This window comes from Triturus cristatus, chromosome 3_1 (assembly GCF_964204655.1).
Source record: "Triturus cristatus chromosome 3_1, aTriCri1.1, whole genome shotgun sequence".
NCBI classification, from domain to species: Eukaryota; Metazoa; Chordata; class Amphibia; order Caudata; family Salamandridae; genus Triturus; species Triturus cristatus.
In genome coordinates this window covers 1156746623-1156768920 of record NC_140583.1, presented here as the reverse complement: position 1 = coordinate 1156768920, position 22298 = coordinate 1156746623, and the positions used below count along the sequence as shown (strand labels likewise).

Here is a 22298-nt window from a genome sequence, read left to right as displayed (position 1 = left end):
AGGTGACTCCGCGTCCCGGTGCAGTCTGAGGAAGAGGTTGAGCGGCTGCTCCCTTCAGGTAGAGACCCCGGCTGGGTGTTTCCCTGACTCCTCGATTCTCCCCAACACTCTTCGTGCCCCTCACAGCCTACCGATTGGCATTGTCGGCCATTTCATTTCTGCCCTCTGTTGGCATACGCCGGGACCGGCGTATATGCAGAGGACGGTTAGGACCATCCGTGCTGTGGGCTGGTAACGTACTTAGCCTGGAGGATTCCAGTGACTATAACTTTTGTTTATTCTTTGTATTATATTTGCCTTCATTAAAACAACTAACCCTTCACTAGTGGTTGCGTCCTCATTGTCGTGTCTGTTAAACGATCCTGAGACGTTCAGGGCGTTACAAAATATCCGACCTTAATAACACTAACTGTCTCCCGGTCGATAACAGACATGGCCACACTTGATGATGTGCTGGCTGCTTTAGCAGCCATGCAAGTTGAAGTGGCTGCCTCTAGGCAAGAAACAGCCGATGTAAAAGCCAGACTGGATGCTATCCAATTGGACCCGCTCACGCCCAGCACCTCCCTCACGAATCAGACCCCTGCGGTAGTAGTGGAAATGCCGGTAGCCATCCCCTTGGCGACACCAGAGAGGTACAGTGGGGATCCTAACACAGTGCAGGTATTCCTCACACAAGTGGCGCTACATTTATCGTGCAAACCAAAGGCGTTCCCCACGAGTCAGGCTCGTGTGGCTTTCCTTATATCCTATTTGGCTGGAAACGCGGCACAATGGGCCGTGCCTCTGGTGAGCAGGGACGACCCCCTCTTATGTGATTGGGGTGCTTTTCGCGAGGAATTCCTGAAGGTATTCGACAGAAGGGCTGACTCGTACACGGCGGACCGTGAAATGCTTGAGTTGAGACAGGGATCCAACGACCTGGTGCAGTATCTCAACGCGTTCCGAAGGCTGGTTGCGGAAACCAAGTGGCCTGTTGCTAAACAGACGGCGCTCTTCCATCAAGGGCTGTGCGATGAGCTCAAGGACGCCGTGGCTCATATTGACCCTCAACCCAAGACATGTGAGGGCCTTATCAACCTGGTATTACGGCTGGAACATAGGCTGAGTGAAAGAAAGGGGGATCATGGGAGAAAAGGAAAATCCCTTCCATCCTATGTGACGGTGGGAAGTCCTGAAACTTCCACCGCATCCAAGGGAGAACCCATGGACATCGGCGCAATACGAGCGAGCCTCACAGCCACGGAGAAAGAGTCACGCCGTAAACAAGGATTGTGCCTATATTGTGGCAAAAAAGGCCACTACGTACGTGAATGCCCTGCCAAACCGAAGACGTCACGTTATCGGGCCAACCGGTCGGTAACAGCCGTGGTGGACATACCGGCGGAAAACTAGAGGACTCCAAGACCAGAGAAGGGGCATCTCGGAGTCACTCATCCATCCCTTCACTTTCCAACTCGGTCACTAAGGGACAACGACATCTGTTTATCACGGTGCACGTGGGAGTGCATGACCAGTGGATACCCGTTGTGGCCATGGTGGATTCAGGGGCCACTGGCATGTTTATGGACCACAACGAGGCATGCAGGCTAGGGCTAGTGCTTCTTCCCAAAGCTGTACCCGAAGACGTCTATGCTGTAGACGGAAGGCGATTGGTGACGGGGCCCATCGGGCAGCACACGGGGGTCCTTCCGATGAGATATGGGTGGAACCATTTGGAACAAATCGATTTTAACATCATCCGAGCGCCCCAATATGGCGTCATATTGGGATTGCCGTGGCTACAGAAACACAACCCCTTTGTGGATTGGCCAACACATCGCATCGAAATGACGTCACCGTATTGCATCCTGCATTGTGGAATAAGAACGGAATCCCTTGACGCAGATGAGAGCGGGAGTCAGACGGTGGCTACAGCGGCAGAAAAAGATGTGGCTCTCCCCCAGGCTTATCACAGTTTTGAGGATGTATTTGATGAGGTGAAGGCGGAAGTGCTACCACCACATAGACAGTTTGACTGCCAGATCGACCTGGTGCCAGGGGCCAGCGTTCCCAGCGGCAGGCTGTATGCCCTGACGGAGCCTGAAAACGTGCATCTCCGGGGGTACCTGGATAAACTCCTCAAGCTAGGATTCATCCGCCCGTCCAAGTCTCCGGCCGCCTCGCCACTCTTCTTCATCCCGAAGGCTAATGGGGAGCTGAGAGCCTGTGTGGACTTTAGGGCATTGAATGCGATAACCATAAAAAATCGGTACCCCTTGCCTCTCATCAGTGTACTTCTGGAACAGGTCAAGAAAGCTCGTATCTACACCAAGTTGGATTTGAAAGGGGCATACCATCTGGTGCGCATGAGGGACGGAGACGAGTGGAAGACCGCCTTTAAGACCAGGTTCGGCCTTTTTGAGTACCTCGTCATGCCGTTCGGTCTGTGCAACGCCCCGGCAGCCTTTCAGTACTTTTTGAATGAGGTATTCAGAGAGGAGTTGGATATCTACGTGGTCGTATATATCGACGACATCCTCATCTATTCGTCCAGTGTGGAGGAGCACGTACACCACGTCAAAGCTGTGCTCCAAAAGCTGAGGGAAAACATGCTGTTTTGTAAACTCAGCAAGTGTGACTTCCACGTCACATCCGTGGAATTCCTTGGAGTGATGCTGAGTCCAGAGGGACAGGAGATGGCAGAACGAAAGATCAAGGCGGTGAAAGAATGGCCGGTGCCCCAAAGCGTGAAGGACGTCCAAAGTTTCATTGGCTTCGCCAACTTTTACAGGCGGTTCATAGATGGATTTTCAGGAGTGGTGGCCCCAATCACACAGCTACTGAGGAAGTCCAAGGAGTTTGTCTGGTCCCCTGAAGCGAACAAAGCCTTTGAGGCCCTGAAAAGCGCCTTTGGTAAGGCGCCGGTGTTGGCTCACCCCGATCCGGATCTCCCCTACGTGGTGGAAGCGGACGCGTCGGATGTGGCGCTGGGGGCTATCTTGTCCCAACGCAACCACGACACAGGGGTGCTTCATCCCGTTGCGTACATGTCCCGCAAACTCAATGACGTCGAACGCAACTACCATATTGCGGAGAAGGAGCTTCTCGCAATCAAGGACGCCTTCACCGAATGGAGGCATTGGTTGATGGGGGCAAGACATGTGGTATCGGTGTACACGGACCATCGGAACCTACAGTTCATGACGGCCACTAGACACCTTTCTCCCAGGCAGCTGCGGTGGATGATCTTCTTTGCGGGGTTCAACTTCCGCATCACATATCGGCCGGGGACGGAAAACCGAAAGGCGGACGCCCTGTCCCGTCAATCTGCAGTTAAGGAACCATTGCCTGCGACCGAGCGTTCCATCATTTCCCCGAGGATGGTATTGGGGGTTATCCAACCGGATACTTTCCTGAGGGGAATAAAGAGAGGGATCAGGTCATTCGCATGGCGGAGGTGGCTCCTCAGTCACAGAGAATGGCAGCTGAAGGACGGGATACCCCTGAAGGGCAGGTGCCTATTGATACCCACGCCTAGGCTAAGGAAACAAGCATTCATCTGGTGCCATGACTCTCCATGCGCAGGTCATTTGGGCTTTGAAAAAACGGTGGCTAGCATGGGACGGCATTTCTGGTGGCCAACCATGAGAGTGGATGTCAGGAGGTGGGGACAGGAGTGTCCTACGTGTGCTACCATGAAGGCCGACCATGGCCGAACCCAAGGGCTCTTACATCCACTTCCAACCCCGGATAGACCATGGGATAGTATATCACTGGACTTCGTGGTGGGCCTACCGGTAGACCAGGGGATGACGGCAATACTGGTGGTGGTGGATTACTTGACGAAAATGGGGCACTTCATCCCCTGCAAGAGAGTCCCTACGGCCGGGGAATTGGCGTCACTACTCCTAAAGAATGTGGTACGACTGCATGGATTACCTGGGGTGATCGTGTCGGACCGGGGGTCGCAGTTTACTGCGCAATTCTGGAAGACTTGGTGCACTGCGCTGCATGTTAAGACCGCCCTGTCCACCAGCTACCACCCTCAAACGGACGGCCAAACCGAGCGCCTGAACCAAACGCTCAAACAGTATCTGCGATGTTTTGTGGACCAGGGCAGGGAAGAATGGGTCGACTTGCTATGGGTTGCAGAGATAGCCTATAACAACGCCACTCACAGCTCCACACAGTCATCTCCGTTCTATAGCAACTATGGCCAACATCCCAGGTTCTTGCCATTTTTACATCCGTTCAGAGAGGACAGGATTCCCGCCACAGCGGACAGGGTGGCACACATAAAAGACACATTGATGCGCTCAAGGGCTGTCCTAATAGAGGCCAAGAGAAGATACAAGGCTGCGGCAGATAGGAAGAGAAGGCCCGGGCCACTGTACCGCACTGGAGACTACGTCTGGATATCCACAAGAAACATGAGGTTTCGAAAGAACAGTGTGTTCCATCCCAAGTACATGGGCCCCTATCGAATTACCAAGTGTATGGGTCCCGTGAACGTGAAGGTGTGCTTGCCCCAGTCATTGCGGATACACCCTGTCTTTCATGTATCATTGCTCAAACCAGCACCCTCCAAGCCGTCTGGGACACCTCGGCCGGTATGCGTGGAGTCGGAGGTGGAGTATGAAGTGTCGGGCATACGGGCGTCCAAATGGCGCAGGGGGAAGCTGTGGTACCTGGTTGCGTGGAAAGGCTATGGCCCGGAGGAGCATTCATGGGAACCGGCTGAAGGGGTTCATGCTCCGCGCTTGGTCTCCTTGTTCCATCGGCGTTTTCCTGCCAGCGCTGGACCCGTGGGGGGCCGCTGAGAGGGAGGATGTACTGTCAAGAATTCCTGTCATACAAGGGAAACACGCCCTTATGTAAACAGGAGAGCTGTTACATAACTCAAGGAAAACACGCCCTTATGTAAACAGGAGAGCTGTTACATAACTCAAGGGAAACACGCCCTTATGTAAACAGGAGAGCTGTTACATAACTCAAGGAAACACGCCCTTATGTAAACAGGAGAGCTGTTACATAACTCAAGGAAAACACGCCCTATAAAGGGAGGAACCGGGAGGTACAACGCTGTCGGATATTGTGTTCACACCGACGTACCTGCTTCGTGAAGAGCAGTGTTCCGGAGTGGTGCTCCAGTAAGGCAAGAACGGAGGTAGGTCGAGTCGTTACTCCCTGGGCCGTGTCTTGCCCCATCGTCACCTGTGAAGGACCCGGAAGCTCTACCGGTCAACCATTGAGCTTCGCTTTTTGACTCGGCTGAGTCCAAGCGCAGTGGCGCTTTTGCTGGTTGGAGTCGTAACTCCCAGCCCGACCAGAGACACAGGGACTGCCAGCTGTAACGCACACCAGGAGGTGTTTGCCGCGTTACAGACTCGGAAGTCCACAGGATCGATCGAGCGGCTGCTCTCGGTTCAGTCTTCTTCCTTGTGATTGGGGTATCGGTGACGCATCACCAGGAGGTGACTCCGCGTCCCGGTGCAGTCTGAGGAAGAGGTTGAGCGGCTGCTCCCTTCAGGTAGAGACCCCGGCTGGGTGTTTCCCTGACTCCTCGATTCTCCCCAACACTCTTCGTGCCCCTCACAGCCTACCGATTGGCATTGTCGGCCATTTCATTTCTGCCCTCTGTTGGCATACGCCGGGACCGGCGTATATGCAGAGGACGGTTAGGACCATCCGTGCTGTGGGCTGGTAACGTACTTAGCCTGGAGGATTCCAGTGACTATAACTTTTGTTTATTCTTTGTATTATATTTGCCTTCATTAAAACAACTAACCCTTCACTAGTGGTTGCGTCCTCATTGTCGTGTCTGTTAAACGATCCTGAGACGTTCAGGGCGTTACAGAGAACGGATGGAGTGTTGAGTGCAGCATATGCGGTGTGCACAGTTGCAGCAGTGATGGAAGCATCCTACCTGAAAGGAGTAAAATCGGCCCAAGTAGCTGAACTTGTTGCTTTGACTAGAGCATGCAAGATTGGGAAAAGAGTGAGATTGACTGTGATAACTGACAGCCAGTATGGCTTCGGAGTCGTACACGACTTCGGTCAAATATGGTTGCAGAGAGGGTTTTTGACATCAAGTGGAACTCCCATTAAGAATGCTGAAGTGGTTGAAAAATTGCTTGAGGCGATACAGCTGCCTAGGCAATTAGCTGTTGTGAAGTGTTCTGCCCACAGTCAAAGCGGTGATTATATCGCCACTGGCAATAAATATGCCAACGACATGGCTCAATACTGTGCACGAAATCAGAATTCCATAAACAGGGCGAAGGAAAAAGAAGTAACTTCTTGTTCTTTGATGTTTACTAACATTGTGAGTACCTGGGAAGAAGTGAGACAATTACAGGAAGAAGCAGGAGATGAGGAAATGAAGCAGTGGGTAAAAGCAGGATGTGCACCAAGAGAGAAGGATCATGTGTGGGTCTATCGGGATGGAAGACCAGTTATGCCTGATAGCATGCTGTCTGCCATGGCACGGATGTATCATGGTCAGGGACACATAGGGAGAGATGCTATGATCAGGTCATTTAAGCAGACCTGGTACAATGCAACATTCAGACTTGTAGCAGAAAGCCTTTGTCAGAGATGCCTAATATGTCAGCAATACCATCCTGGAAGAAAGACAGTAGTGAGCCTAGGAACAATAGGTCGAGAAGGAGGGCCTCTTACCAGAATGCAAGTGGATTTCATTGAGATGCCTCCCTGTAACAGGTTGAGGTATGTTCTAGTTATGGTCTGTCTGTTTTCTAGATGGGTAGAAGCATTCCCAACGAGGAGAAATGATGGAATGACAGTGGCAAAATTACTTTTGAGGGAATTTATCCCTAGATTCGGATTCCCAGTAACAATTGAATCAGACTGAGGAGGACATTTCCATAATGAGATCATAAAATTGATTTGTGACGCATTGAATGTACAGCAAAAACTACATTGTGCCTACCGACCAGAGGCTTCTGGTGTGGTGGAACAGATGAATGGTACTATCAAAAACAGGATAGGGAAAATGTGTTTAGCCAAGGGTATGAAATGGCCTGATGTCTTGCCTCTGGTACTCATGACTATTAGATCAATTCCAGACAGAACCACAGGGTTGAGCCCCCATGAAATTATCATGGGAAGGGCGATGCGACATATTTTCATACCAGTCAACAAGCTGATGACTATAACTGATGACATGGTGTTGGAATACTGTAAAAACCTGGCTGACGCAGTTCATTCTGTGTTTCATCAGGTTGGGGCGGATGCCACCACCCTTGAAAAGAAGCAAGCTCATGATCTGAGCCCAGGGGGCTGGGTGAGAATAAAAGTACACAGAAGAAGAAACTGTTTGGTCCCAAGGTGGGGAAAACCACGACAAGTTATCCTGACCACAACAGCAGCTGTGAAGTGTGCTGGACTGAAACACTGGATCCATGCAAGTCATACATTGAGAATTCCAAATCCAGTGGATAGCACAGAAAAGGAGTATTTTGACGAATCAGATTCCAGTACTGAATCAGATGACGGAGAGCCAGAAACAAAAAAAAAACATGAAAGGGGGGAATCAGAGCCAAGTCTAACATTTGTCCCCAGAAGTATTTCCTTGAGAAGAAGGTTACAGATTTCTGATACCAGCTCAGACTCAGAGACTGAACAAGGAATTCAGTGTTCCAGGAAAAGACAAAGAAAAAGGCAGTGAAGAGACAATAAGAGAAATTACTGAAAGAGAAGTTCCGGATGAAAGATTGAGAGAAATTCTACCTGAGATAACACATTTAGACAGACAGGTGCTAGATACAGAGAGAGAGGGAAAGGTTACTGCGGAAGAACCCCGAGGAGGTGTAGGGAACTCCAACATCCAGTTAGAAGATTGCATGCCGGTGATACGAGGAGGGACAGAAGAAGGGAAAACAAAAAAGGTGGTGGAAAAAGAAGCGGCTGAAAGTAAAAAGCAAGTTGAAACAGAGTCAGAAGAAAGCGAAGACGGAATACCGGAAGGTCGAGTTCTAAGGAAAAGAGCTTGGAGAACTGAAAAGAATGATAAAGGAAGTAAACTGAAAAGAGCAGAAAAAGACGACGTTTGGCCGAATAAAATAAAAAGATTAAGATATCGACTGACACGAGTAAATTCACCAAGAGCTGAACAGGTGAATGAAGTAACGAGTAAGGAGAGATCAAAAGACGAAGAAATGGGTGTAATTAAAGAAAGCAAAAGAACGAGGAAACCTAACCAGAAGTATAAGTCACCAGAATGAACGTATGTGGCCCTGCCTGAAGTAAAAGAAGAGGTGGATAGCCAAGGAAATCCAGAGGTGATTGTACCAGAAGTGGTTGAGGAGGACGAAGAATCGGAAATCCTGAGAGTTATCTTGTCCGATATTGGAGAAGAAGCGGATGTTCAGGACATTCTATATTGTTGTATTTACATTTCTTGCTGCTTAGTCAGTATGCATGAGTATGTGTATGGAATGCCTGATGACTGTATGGAATGTTGGAGTGCCTGGATGACGGGAGGAATGACAGTTAGAGAGTGTGGGCTGAGCAGCAGGGATGCAGCTCCTGGTGGGACCTTGTATCAACCTGAACTAACTCATCTACTTGTAACTACCATCTTGTGACCTACAAATAAACCTCTACTTTGGTTTACCTCAGGACTACAATCTATCATTGCAACATTGGCGACGATCTGGATAAAAAACCCTGCGTGTACTGGCTTCCTGTCTACCTGAGGTAAAGATATTTGAATCTACAGCAAGACTATTTGTACAGAAATTACTTGAAGAAAATTAAACTTGGAAATAAGGAGAACGCCCATCTTTGCCCCACCAGTGTCCTCCATCAACCGGACAGCCTACCTTGGGCGCTTCACGCTCCTCAATGAAATTTATTTAACCAGTTTGAAATTATTATTTGACATATGTGTCTCTCCAGCATTAACAATAAGTGTACACTACGAGCATCCTGCGGTTAGCAAACCGTTATTAATTCTCTACCTACTAGAAATTTGTGACATCCAGGGAATGTACTCGTGTGCAATACGGACTTTCTGATCTCTTTCTGAGCATTTGACAGCTTTTACTACTCTAACGAAACATATGCTAAAAGCGGAGGCTTACACTCGTGCTTTCGGAGTGTCAGTTGTGCTTACTTTGAAGACATTTTTCATGATTTTAGTGAAGGCGCAGCCAACCACGAGTGTCATCATCGGTGAGTTTTGGGGCGATGTTTATTTGGGAACGTATTTAAGTCACAACATTGACAGAATTTAAATTTGCTGTAAGTTGCGCGCAACGCCAACCATTCAAAACATTTTGGTGCTCAACGTCTTAGCGCGCGCCTGCGACTTTTTAATCCATTGTGAGGCTGCCATGCGCCACTTACCTATGTATCGTGGTGTCGCGAGTGAAAATAATGGAGCACATTCTGTCCTGGACTTTACGCTGTTCACGGAAGGCAAAAGAGCACGTTCTCGCCGTGAGCCACTCGACTCCTTTCTTCCATACGTGCCGCCATCTTGATTTCTACTGTAACCTTTCACTTCAACGATGCCGTCCGATTCAATGGCGCTCTCACGCAACTCCAAAGTGCCGCTTTCCTGTCATGCTCATGGAATAGTTCCTTTACCTAACAAATGTTGCAATCTACTCAACGACTCGGCAAGTTTTGTGACTGTGCAGAATGTGTTCAATTCTGTGTTCTTCTATCAGCGTTTAAAATGGAACGCATGTTTTGGCTGGTCACATCGGTTATGTTCAACGCGTTTTGCTGACACTTGGAAGATTAGTAGCACAGTTTTCACAGAGCACTTCAGGAAAAAAGGCTGCAATATTCATGATACTACAATCTTCTTTTATTGAACGTTGTTCAGTTAAGTTAGAATAGTGTCACATTGAAATTTTTGCTTTTCTTTATTACAGTTATTACAATGTTTTTCAGTCAAGTGAGAATAAGTGTCTCAATGAAACTTTTGCTTATTACAGTTATTCTCTCCTTACTAGAAGTTTGATTCATGTATTTGTTACTGCCACTTTTTCATGTTGTGGCAATGTGGCTGCGAAAGTGTTTTTTCCTTATACACTATTATTATCTGGTGTTTAGCCATTCTTCCATGTTTTAAGGACAACGTTTCACTAAGTTGTTCTGTCTTTATGACAACGCACATCCTGATTATGGGTTTTTCTATTGAGTATTTCATTTTGGTATTGACTTATTATATCATCAACAATACTACACTTAATGTACCCTTCATATTGACATAGTTACCCTCCATTGTTTATGTACCTAGCAGTGTGCGTTGTATTAGCTTTATATTTAGTTATTTATACATGCGCAATGGGCAATGTTCCCTATACTTAAAATGTTTGGTGCGCAATTGGCAGTGTACCGTATTATTGAAATGTTGAGTGCGTAATGGGCAGTGCCCTATATTTAAAAATTTTAGTACGCAATGGGCAATTTATTTTTGAAATGTTGAAATTGTTGAAATATTGAAATGTTGAGTGCACAATGGGCAATTTATTATTGAAATGTTGAAACTGTTGAAATGTTGAGTGCTTTATGGGCATGTTATAATTTAATTGTGTTGTTTAAAGGACAGTTTTTTCCTATCCTCATTTCCCATGTGAAATCTTCTTTCCATGTCAATTGCTTTTATTTCTTCACAATTTTCTGTGTCACATTTTCCCAGTTTCTTGCTTTTTCTAATTTTCTGTATTTTCTTCTTTAGGTTATTCTTTCCAAGGAAAGGGGATGTGTGCTATGTAAAATTCTTATTTTCTCTTTTGCACTTTATTCCTTCCTATATATCTTCACTCATTTTGCATCCTCACTGTCTTATTTCATTATGCATCATTTCTTCACCTAAGATGTATATTTTGAATGCAATGTTTTAACAAGCATTCTGCATATTGGTGCTACTCTCATTTAGGCTTGTTTCTATTTTTTTTGTTTTTTGATTTCGTAAGGAAAGAGGATGTGCTGTATTTACATTTCTTGCTGCTTAGTCAGTATGCATGAGTATGTGTATGGAATGCCTGATGACTGTATGGAATGTTGGTGTGCCTGGCTGACTGGAGGAATGACAGTTAGAGAGAGTGGGCTGAGCAGTAGGGATGCAGCTCCTGGTGGGACCTTGTATGAACCTGAACTAACTCATCTACTTGAAACTACCATCTTGTGACCTACAAATAAACCTCTACTTTGGTTTACCTCATGACTACAATCTATCATTGCAACATGTATTCAGATCACGAAGGAAAAGTGAAAAATGATGAGATGCCAAACTGAATGAGACCAGAAAGCTGTTAATGGAAAGATAATAAAACACTGAAAAAGACAAAAACAGGTAGAACCAAGTAGGTGCTCACAGCCTTTGGGTAGACAAACTAGTTGTGAAGTAGAAGAGGCTAAGTCAAAAGACACTGTCCATTTTAACAAAAATGGCAAACACAGATAATAGAAAAGTTAGATGTATATTTTTGAAAAGATGGTGGAAAATGTGTTGTTGTTGTTGTACAGGATTACTAATGCTTCTATGGAGCATACTTGCTCTCTTGATCTCATTTAAGGTTATTATAGATACAATAGAAGGACATAGTGGAAATAAAACTAATATAGAAAAGATTCAAAAGGTAGTTCCGACTAGAATAGATAAAAACTATTTACATAAAGACAGGTCTATAACCAATTTTTCTAATAATGTGTTTTCGAAATTGTTGTATGAATATGTAAAGACAATGGATGTAAGGGACTGCTATGTTTGTATGCAGTTACCTGCCTCTGTATCGGAGGGAGTGACTTATCATCACCTTCCAGTAACTTATGGAATAACATGTAGTGTAATAGCTAGTTTATTTTACCAAACAGGAAAATTAGAATATTATTTTTCAGATGTAGGTAACATATTTTCACAAGTACCATCAGTTAACAAGCTAAACAAGGTAAAACCTGCAAAGGTATTAGGTGAATTTTTCTTAGAGTCTAAAGAACTAACATTAGAATACATATTTGAAAACAATTTGACTTGCAGTTTAAAGAAAGAGGAAAAGACATTTTTAGATATGGTTGAAGCAAGGAGACTGAAAATGCAAAGAAAGGCATCTGAAAGAAAGGTGGAGAAAACAGTCTGGGATGTAGAAATGGAAAAACACTTGAAAGGTGAAGCTAGTCCAACTATGGCTTTAGATTGGCCTCAGAAAGGGAAATTGCATATCAGAAGGAATCAAACTGGATATGATAATAATTTTGTAGGTGATAGTGAGTGCCATGATGCATACAGAATCATGGGTGGATGGGGATTTAAAGGTGGAAAAAATCCAGTTTTTCCTGGGTTATATTTCATTTGCGGGAACAGGGCATATTATCGTTTGCCAGACCATTGGTATGGCACATGTTATGTAGGCCTGGTTTTCCCGAAGATTTTCCATGTGGATAGAGGAGAAGATGGTGTACATAGTTTAGGTAGTTATTCAACACGTAGTAAGAGAGAATCTTGGTCAGAATTTGTGGGTGACATCTTTGGAGCACTGATACCAGCAGTGGAAATATCTCTGAATGCAAACAAAATTAGAAGGCTTTCAACAGTAGTGGATCGCTTGTCAACAAGCACCGCTGGCGGATTTCTATCGGTGAACACTAAAATGGTTGCCATGCGTGCTATGGTAATGCAAAATCGACTTGTCCTTGATATATTATTGGCAAAAGAGGGTGAAGTCTGTGGAATGCTGAAAGTTCAACATTGTTGTACTTACATTCCAGACGAAAGTAAGGATTTGAAAATTTATATTAAAAATATAACTGAACTGCATGACAAAATTGCACCACTGGAGGTTGAAGGTGTTTGGGAAAAGATTGGAAAGAAAATATCTGCTATTAAAAATGTCTTAGTAAACCTAAGTAGTACCTTTTTAGGTAAAATCTTATTTCAATTAACATGTGTGATTTTTATAGTATTAATAATAAGATTAGGCTGTATCTGTTATAAAAAGAATAAAAGTCAGAAAAGGTAAAAAAGAGAAAATGTAAGGAGAAAAGATAAGAAACAAGAGAGAATTTGAAGAAATAGAATTAGAGGAAGTTAAGGAGAGCATGTATAAGTCAGCGAAAAGAGAAGAGACGGGGGGGAACTGAGTTATGAATAAAAACAAGAAATTGCTTCTGATTCCATAAAAGAAATACAAAATGTTGATGGAGTGGTGATTTAATCACCAAAGGGGGGATTGATGGAGCGGGAAGTACAAAATGTTGTATACCCCCCCATTTCTGCATGTTCATACTAATTAGAATAATCTACTAATTGTAATAACATTAATCTGTTTGAAGTGGTATTTAATCAATTTTACTAATTTATGAATAATTTGTAAACTAATATACGTACGCATACGAATACTAGAAAATAGAATATTGCATGATATATGTTGCTTTTGTGACGTAATTGTAAGTTGCACCAGATGACATCACTGGGTGAATATAAACGCTTTAAATGTCGCTACTATGCTAGATAATTACATACACATAGGGGAATTAGTGAGGGTTAAACACTGTATTCATTATTTCCATGTTTTAATTACTTTTTGTGTTTGTTTCGCTTAAGTTGACCAATTGGGCCTAAAAGCAAGATGGCCGCCTGACACACGACGTGACGGCCACCATTCCATGAGGTTTCAGACCAAGTGCGCATGCGCGAACTGTATGTACCAGTAGCCTCGAGATGACCCCAGACTTTATGTACCCAACCAAGGTTACGACGGGATGCCTGCCTAGAGTTTTTGACAATAGACGTTTCTAAAAACCCGATGGATCATGTTTGACAGTGTGACATCGTGGACTGTGAGAAACCTCATCGGACGACCCCAACCGACCAATAAGAAGTGCCTAAAACTGACTTTTGTTACATTTTGACATTAATTTAATTATAAAAGATGGTAGGATAGTGAGTGAGAGTCTGGCGTTGCGAACTTACTTTTCCTGACGTTATGCTGACGGAGAGGACGGTGACACTACTGGACAGCTGTTTTCCCTGACTCTTTGACAGACTGAATTGCTGCCCAATTTCCTGATGAACTGAGATCTCGTTGAATTAATGGGCATTGATTGATGCGTACACGCTTACGGTCTCGGCCAAATCTTTGGGACTGTGACGAACTGCATGACGACTTGATTGACTTAGAGGACGACTAATAGCCAGATTAGGTAAATATGATGTTTTGGGATTAAAATAACGATTCATTAAAATTTGCATTATTTAGATAAATGGAATTATTGAACAAGAAAACATGTTTGGTCATTTATTGAAAAGGAAATAGAATAGGAATTTTAGAATGTTTAGCTGGATTAATTCACTAAATACAAAACAACTAATTTGATCTGTCGACTATGTGGAAGGAGTATCTTGAGGTTTAAGAATAGTATTAGTGAAAACAAGTTCCCTTATTATAGGTTATAAGGTATTCCTTTCATGTCAGCGCTTGGAAACAGTTATTCCTTCTGTAAGCACAGGCCAGTAAGAAGTGGAGTGTGAATATTGGTGTTATGGGCCCCACCAATCAATTGTATGAGTGAATGTGAGAAAGTGATATTTGGTCTGTGACGAAGGGAGGATTTTGGTACGGGGATTTTGTTCCGATTCCCGTTACCCAGGTTTCCGCGCTGCAGCACCGGCACTTCTCAGAAACAAGCAGGTACACTAGTACAGGGTACATGCACTTCTATTTTTCCAATCTAGGCAATGCTCTTTTCCGGGTGCTTGGTGCCACGAAGGATGTCACATGTATTGGCACCACGCTGAACGGGACCAGCCTAATTATGTGACATACATTTTACGTGTTTGTTGACGTTACATTGTAAGCAACGCAGCAGAAGCGTGCGAATTAAACTAGTCTCATTTAAAAGGCGAAGTGTCCATAACAACAAATGCTAGAAATGTCACAAGATCCTTTAAAGAATTTGTATCACGTATCCTGCCGTTCTGCAACAGCATCGTAATCTTCAGCCAGAATGAGTACTGGGTAGCCCGGCTTTCAGTCGCGAAGAAAACACGACAAGCTCACTCTCACCGCCAGGTGACGTACTCCACGCAATTTACTTCAGCCAGCGGCAGCCATTGCCAGCCATTGCCTAATCTACCAGTTCAAAGTCAGTTAGTGACTAAATCATTACCGGCCCAAGAGAAACTCAGCTCGCTTTAAACTTAGCCGCTACGTGAGAGGGGGCTGGGGATATTAGCACGTGCGAGTCACAACCAATCAGCGCTCTGAATTCTGTAGTGCACTCTAGGATTGGTCATCGTGTCCTCAGAGCTCCAATCCCAGGTCACCTTACTCAATAGCAGTATTGGACGACTCACAGAATGTGTATTATGTGTTTGACTGTGTGATTGGCTGTTATGCGACCTGGAAGTGGCCACATTACGGACAAATGACATGCCTTTGAAAGATCAACAACGGAGGCAACTATAAGGCGGAATTTATAGACGCACCGTGTAAGTAGTGGGCGGGTGGGGTTTCCTTAATTTTGCATACACCCTGTGCCCATTAGCAACTGCTTTTTGTTCCCTGCTTAGCTAGTCACAGCCAGTAAACTATTGGAACGTTCACTATCCCCACCTACTGAGAAAGTAGTCGCTAGTGTTAACTGGAGAAGCTGTCTCTATCTGCCCCAATAGTGATCATCAACTTACCCATCACCCGCTACCACCTACTGCAATAAACACGATTCCCTTCTGCAACAGCTGCTCCTAGTCCATGCTGCAGCAACTGCTGTCACTCCTTGCTCAAGCAGTCACAGCCACCACAGGCCTGCATTAGTCAACGCCATCCTCTAACGCTGTCGCTCCGTGCAGTAGTCCCCATCACTGCCTTCTAAACACCATCAACTTACCGAGCAGCCACCGCCTATGAAACGTGGTCTAGCAGCTTTCGTGCCCACGATCCCTCATAAGCTAATGATAACAGCCCCTTAGCCAGTGCTTTAAATGGGGAAAAAATAAGTGTAGGTACTCATTAAATTGAGCTAGGGGCGTGGCTAGTGTTAGAGGCGGGGCGAGACATGATGATACCACGACATTTCTATAGAGTATTCATTTTGCCCGTACATTTCCTTTGATAGTAGCTTCAAACTTCCCATATATGCAAATTAACAGCTGCATATGATGATAAAGAGTGGTGTGAATACCTGCTGGGAGCAGGCCCTAAATCATAATAGAAGGAGCTTTTAAATCAATGCATTCAAGCCAACAGCACTATTCAGGCTAATTATCAGTATGCCACAGAATAAAAGAGATTTTGGAATACCAGCATTAATAATGAGTACTACGCCAGTTGCAGGACATACCAAAACATGTGAGAAAAGTATCAATATAAACAAAAAAATGTGTTAACTCATTACACAAAATAAAGACCTAACATGATATGTTAAGGTTTCCTTGTCTTGCAATATTTGCAGCCTCTCACTGTCATACTGTTCCTACTTGGTTGCTATTGGCACAATACTTCAAATACACACAGAAACAAGAAGACAATGTACACACGAAAGCATTCCACGCATTTCTTTAAAACTACCTCCTGAGATTGTCCACATTCTTTTCCTCTGAGCTGGCTTTTTCTCTCACACTGAAACATACACAGAAGCAGGCGCGCACACCAGGTGCGCAACGCCCATTGGGCTCAAAGGGCTTCAGCCCTCCATCGTGTGTGTCAGCCCAGGCCGAGACAGCTTCCCTGGCACACACAGCCCCACGCACCCGAGTACTTCACAGGTCTTTAATAGACCATTTGCATGTTCATGAGGCTTTGTTGTTTTTTTCACCCGTTTTAAGAGCCCCTGCATCTCCACTCTGCCTATTGGTGGAAGAATTAGCCCCCCACCCCCCCGAAATGTGGCTCTAGTTGCGCCTCTGGTGCACATGCACACAGACTACACTTGGGATTGTTACGGCACAGCAAGCACAGTGTGAATGTGATTGACAGAGAAGGGCCTTAATGGGCCCTTCTCTATCAAACACAGCAGGGCGTGAAAATTCCAAAACAGGGACATCCTTTGCATAACGCACGACTCACCTACGAGCTAGAGAGGCGCTTTGGCTGTCAGAGTGCCGTACAGATCTGCTCCCCTCTGACTGCCTTGAGCTCCGCAGCACTAACACCAATTAATTTACCTCCAATGAGTACCGGTACTCTCCTTAGCAGGGAAGAAGTGCCGGTACTCTGATCGGTAAAAATAAGAAGTGCCGGTACTCAGTACCGGTGAGTACTGGCCCATTTAAAGCACTGCCCTTAGCCTCCTTAATAGTGTTAACGCTCTTTTTAATTGTGCAATTTTTGGTGGAAAATTATTTTGAATAATTATGATTTTTATGATAAATGTAGTCGTAACTGATGAATTATTGGCTTTGCTCTTGAAACGATATTTTTTTTACAAATTTAGAAGTGTGCTTATTAATGAAGTTTAGGTCTGCAACATTTTAGCAGATACATTATTTTATTAATATGGATGCTGTTTTGGTGTTCTGTTCATCTTGCTCCTGCTCATTACCCCTCCCAATCAATGCCCCCTCATGTCTTCTCTCCACACATTCTTCGCTGAGCACAGGACACTGTGGTGCAACTTATTTTCCTTAGAGCGCATATATAGTGAAGGAAACTTTTTGTGTACTGAAAGCATCAACTTTTACTATGTCCTTCATCTGGAAGCAATGATGCAGGCTTGCTAGCATACAATAGTGTGGTTGTATTTATATAGGGCTTACTACCCCTGACGAGGCATTGAAGCGCTTTACCGGGGGCGGCTCCTCCGTAGTGGCGTAGGAGTGTCGTCCTACAGCACAACGCCAGTAGATGATAAAATGATAGTGACACGTTATTATAATCTTCTTTATGCTGCCTGAGACAAGAATTGAGTGGAGCCGGGCATGTCAGAGAGTAGGAGTAGTGTGCACTTCTAAGTGCGAATGTCCATTTGGCTGGCGAAAAGACATACATGCGTATGTTTTTCTAATCCATCTGTGTTGCACAGCTGGGTTGCAGAAATGTCACAGGCTCCAATGCACTCTCTGAGCGGCATACACGGCCGTTCAGACCAATCCTGGCGCTGCTCTCATAGCATGAGATCAAGCCGTTAAGAGAGCAGTGTCTGGATTGGGTGAGTAGCCTGTTCCTTGAGGCTCCATCCCCTTCCAGCCCGATGAGAGGAGCAGCGAGGCGTCCAGCAGCGTCAGTAGGAGCGAACCAGCAGGTAAGTCTTTTATTATTTCTCCCCCCTCCAACCCTGCGGCCGCCCTACCACTTTAGATAGGCAGCGGACGCCACTGTGCTTTACAGCACACTACTTCAGAACCAAAGGTCAGTGGTTACTGTGATTAGTCATGTGTTCTCAAGAACAAAATTGCATGCGGTTACTACAGTTACTATGTGACAGAATTATATTAATACCAGGTAGGTGTTATCATTAGTGGAGGCTACGTGGTTTCAGATGAATGGTTGGTGAGATAGGCTGGTAGAGATTAATGTTAGGTTACAAGGATAGGGTTTTAAAGAGGAGAGGTTGTGATCTATGGTATTAGGTATTAGGCAATTGCAGAATTACTATAAGTACGATGAAGGCAGGCAGGCAGGCCTGAGGCTTAAAGGAGGCTTTACTCAGAAATAGAAGGCATGCATAATATAAGAAGAGGGTCACTCTGGAAAAAGAAAGGACCGGAAGTAAGTCAAGGTCACTTTTTTTATCCAGGGCTTTAAGAGTATAGTATGAGAAGTCTTTCTGAGATAACAAGCAATCGGACTATGTTGGCTTTGAAAGAAAATTGCATTATATATAGTGCTCCATTTGTGCGGCAGACAACTTAAACCTGCAATTCCAGGAGTGTGTAAATCATTTAAACATTGAGAGCCCTATCCTGAATCTGTGCCAATCTAGGACAGCCCTTTTAAACATAGTCTGAAGTATCCCAACCTTGGTACAGAGTCTGTACACTGCCAAGGGGAGTTGGTGATGAAAAAAGAAAAGTCTAATTTTAAAATCTTCCCTCACTATTCTGTAATTAAAGGTGCCAGTGCACAGTCAGATTTATACTCTGTTTTGTCATCTAATCTCATCGAAAGTGTATGCTGTGCAAGTTTGTGTATGTGGCTAGTATAGAATATGCATTGTACATATAAGTGAAGCAGGGTGATGGAGGTCTGTGGGTTCTATTTTGAAAGCCGCAGGCCTTTTCCTGTGCTCATGATGGGGCTGATGTTGGTTTCCCAGACAGAGAAGTGGATCAGGAGAGATGCAGGAGGGAGGAGACTTAAGCAGTGACAAGAGGACAAAAGAGACCAGGCTTAATAGAAATTCGATTAGGTCCTTTTGCTGAAAGGGGCTCCTTACTAGTCTTCCTGTAGCACTACCACTTGGTGGGGGTGAAGGGGCCTGCAGTCACGGTTGTTCAGAGTGAGAAGGGCCTTTTAGGTAAACCACCCTTTTGTCTCCTTCCTAACACTGTCTTTGTGGTTGTTCATAGCCAGGTGCAGATAGGTCACACCTCGTTGTGCCTCTGTTGTGGTCGCTCCAGGCTGGAGACTACCCTGCTGTGAGGAGCATCACTCCACACAAAGGCTAAGTCTGTAGAACATGGTACTAGAGAGGCAATTGAAAACGGAAGCCATCCTAAATCAGTTCTTTTTGCAGATTTCTTAAAAAATAGCACTTTGTGGTTTCAAAGGGACTTTGTGTACTATTGATTTGGTCATAATGCATTAAGAGCAAAGTAAGATGTCCACAAGGCCAACGGGTGATAATGGCAGATTTAAATACGTAAATGTCCCAGGAATCCCATTGTTTAGCCCATGGAAATTTAAAAGTCCCACCGAAAGTGGTTCAAATGGTGAGAGATGCAGAAAAGAAAAAGTAAAATGTACTGGCAGCACATTGAGACAGTGTGAAAACGAAATACACTGTGCAACTAGCATGCCCTGACAATATAGTATACATACAAAACAGACATTGTACCATAAACACAGGACACGTTTGCACAATAAACAGTACAATTAGCACAAGCGTCTACAAATTAAACCATGTGTGTTTCATTTGCATTTTCACCATAAAGCATATGTCTTTTGTGCACCTGCATGTTTTCTATGATGAAAGGAAAAGTTAACATGAATCCATGGACAGTCTTAGACTAGAAGATGACCTCAGGGGCCCTTGTACAATATTATTTTGGGTTCTCTGTGGGATCAAAATCCTTATTGTACTGCAGTGTACACTATAAAGTAAAATTAAGGCAGGTGTCTGCTGAAAGTTATAAAAGCCTGAATCAAAAAACGCATCAGTTCAGAAGGTTGACATACCAAATAATCTATGTACAGATGTAGTGAAAGCAGCAGCCAGCATTTGGTGGTTCAACTTGAACCTCCCATTCAAGCGCATTGGACTGCATACATATACTAGAGGGACAAAGAAGGAAGCTGGCCGTTTTCTACTAAAAAGGAGGGTTGTACCTAAAAACCGAGGGTCACCGAGGCGGTATATTCATCTTCACGTGGTCAGTGCTGACAACTTCCCATAATTTTTGGCATAAATTACATTTATTTGTATGCTCTCAAGACATTGCTCCAGCACTTATGTTAGCCGATCCCCTTGTGCCTACCGTTGTCGCTAGGTTCCCATCCCCCCTTATCTGCTCACTTTCAATGGTGTCTGGCTGCGCTTTCACAAGAGCGCTGATTCTCCCATAGATAAAACTGTAGTGCAATTATCTTTGAATCACTTGAGAACTGAGTCAACCTTCTCTCCGAACAGTCTAGGTACATCAAAAGCTATGTCCCTAAGGGACACTTGGATATACAATGAAAACCTGGTGCATCGCATCTGGCTTGCCGTCTAGACACTATGCTGGTGCTAGCAGCATGACCTATGCACTCAGCAGTGTCCAGGCTTGTATGAAACGCATACTTTTGTTTGCATCCTGGCCGTCTTGGATCGTTTGGATCTCATAGCTTCTAATGTTCCCCTGGAATGTCCGGCATGCTCTCGTTGGCCATGTCCATAAGACCTTGTGTACTTGCTCAGTAGGCACCCTGCATTCAAAGAGCATAAAGTCAGGCTATTTGAGGAAAATATTTGCTTGTCAAAGACATCAATACGTTTTGACTTCCTCTACGGTGGGTTCGATGGACAAACATTCAGATTCTCTTTACTGGTGGATTCATGTACTACATTGCTTTCAGGCCAAAGAAATCGGGGTCGCCAGGAATTGGTCTGTGCCAAATGGCCACAGGTCTGCTAATTGGAGGGGTTACTTGGATAATGCACTACTTGGATCAAGTTGCCTTGAGAGTGTCTGTAAGGAACTTGTTAAATGGTAACAGTGGCATAAGTGAAGTAGGGGTTGGGTGAAGAATTTCAATCAATAAATTGGCTTCCAGATTAGGCAATTACAAGTCTACCACTGCTACTGCTCTTTGCAATACTCCAATCGGCATTTTTTTCCATTGGTGGACCAGGAGGCAAGTTCAGCTCTATGTTGAGGAATGAAAAAAACGAGGACACGACTTCTGCTGGCAAAGTAGCACAGACTTTAATATGTTAAAAAAAACAGCGCGCATGTGGAAGGCAGTCCACTCCGTGGAACTGGAATCTGAGCTTCGATTTATAATGCAACACAGTTTTTTTTTTATACATGCCTTATTGTAAATATGTCCTACATTTGCATGGTAATTGAACATCTGCTAAAGCACAACATTATTATCAAAAGGTTATTCTTTCTGCAAAAACAGCTAGTCGCGTGTCTATGAAATATGATTCAGGTGCACATGTTATCATTAGTTACACTTCCACACCACCGCTATGTCCTTCACTTGTCTCATACTTGAAGCCTAACAATGCTAAACATCTGCTTTCTGGCAAAGCCTAACCTCCCACCTATTCTGTGCCTCAGTGCTGCCTTATCTGAATAGCACTCTTTACAACGCAAGCGTTTTCTCCGCATCCCATTACAACGCAAGTCGTTACAACGGTGTGTTGTTACATCGCATGCCATTACAACGCAAGTCGTTACAACGACTTGCTGTAGGGGGGCGCTGGAATTTGGAATAGTATAATTTACTATTCCAACTTCAGTGTGTGCAACAGTGGGTAAGGTGTTGGATTGAAAATCCAACAACTTCTGCCCCCTACAGCAAATCGTTTTATCGACTTGCATTGTAATGGCATGCGATGTACCAACGCGTCATTGTAACAACTTGCTTTGTAATGGCATGCAATGTATCGCATGTGTTGTAAACGATGTTTCCTGCCTTATCTACATAGTTTCTTAGATACGTATTCTTGCAAGCGGCCCTGTGACCTTC

General features: G+C 44.7%; 1 protein-coding gene across 4 annotated transcripts in view; it reads left to right on the top strand.

The window, feature by feature from the left end:
• The first annotated feature begins 15313 nt into the window (after positions 1–15313).
• Positions 15314–22298, top strand: part of EI24 (EI24 autophagy associated transmembrane protein) — a 331213-nt gene continuing 324228 nt past the window's right edge. The window contains exon 1 of one of the 4 annotated variants that reach the window (XM_085646022.1): positions 15314–15451. The gene's annotated coding sequence lies outside the window, so the exon portion shown is untranslated. The remainder of the gene's footprint in view (positions 15452–22298) is intronic. The other 3 variants (XM_085646025.1, XM_085646024.1, XM_085646023.1) reach the window with 3 other exon arrangements.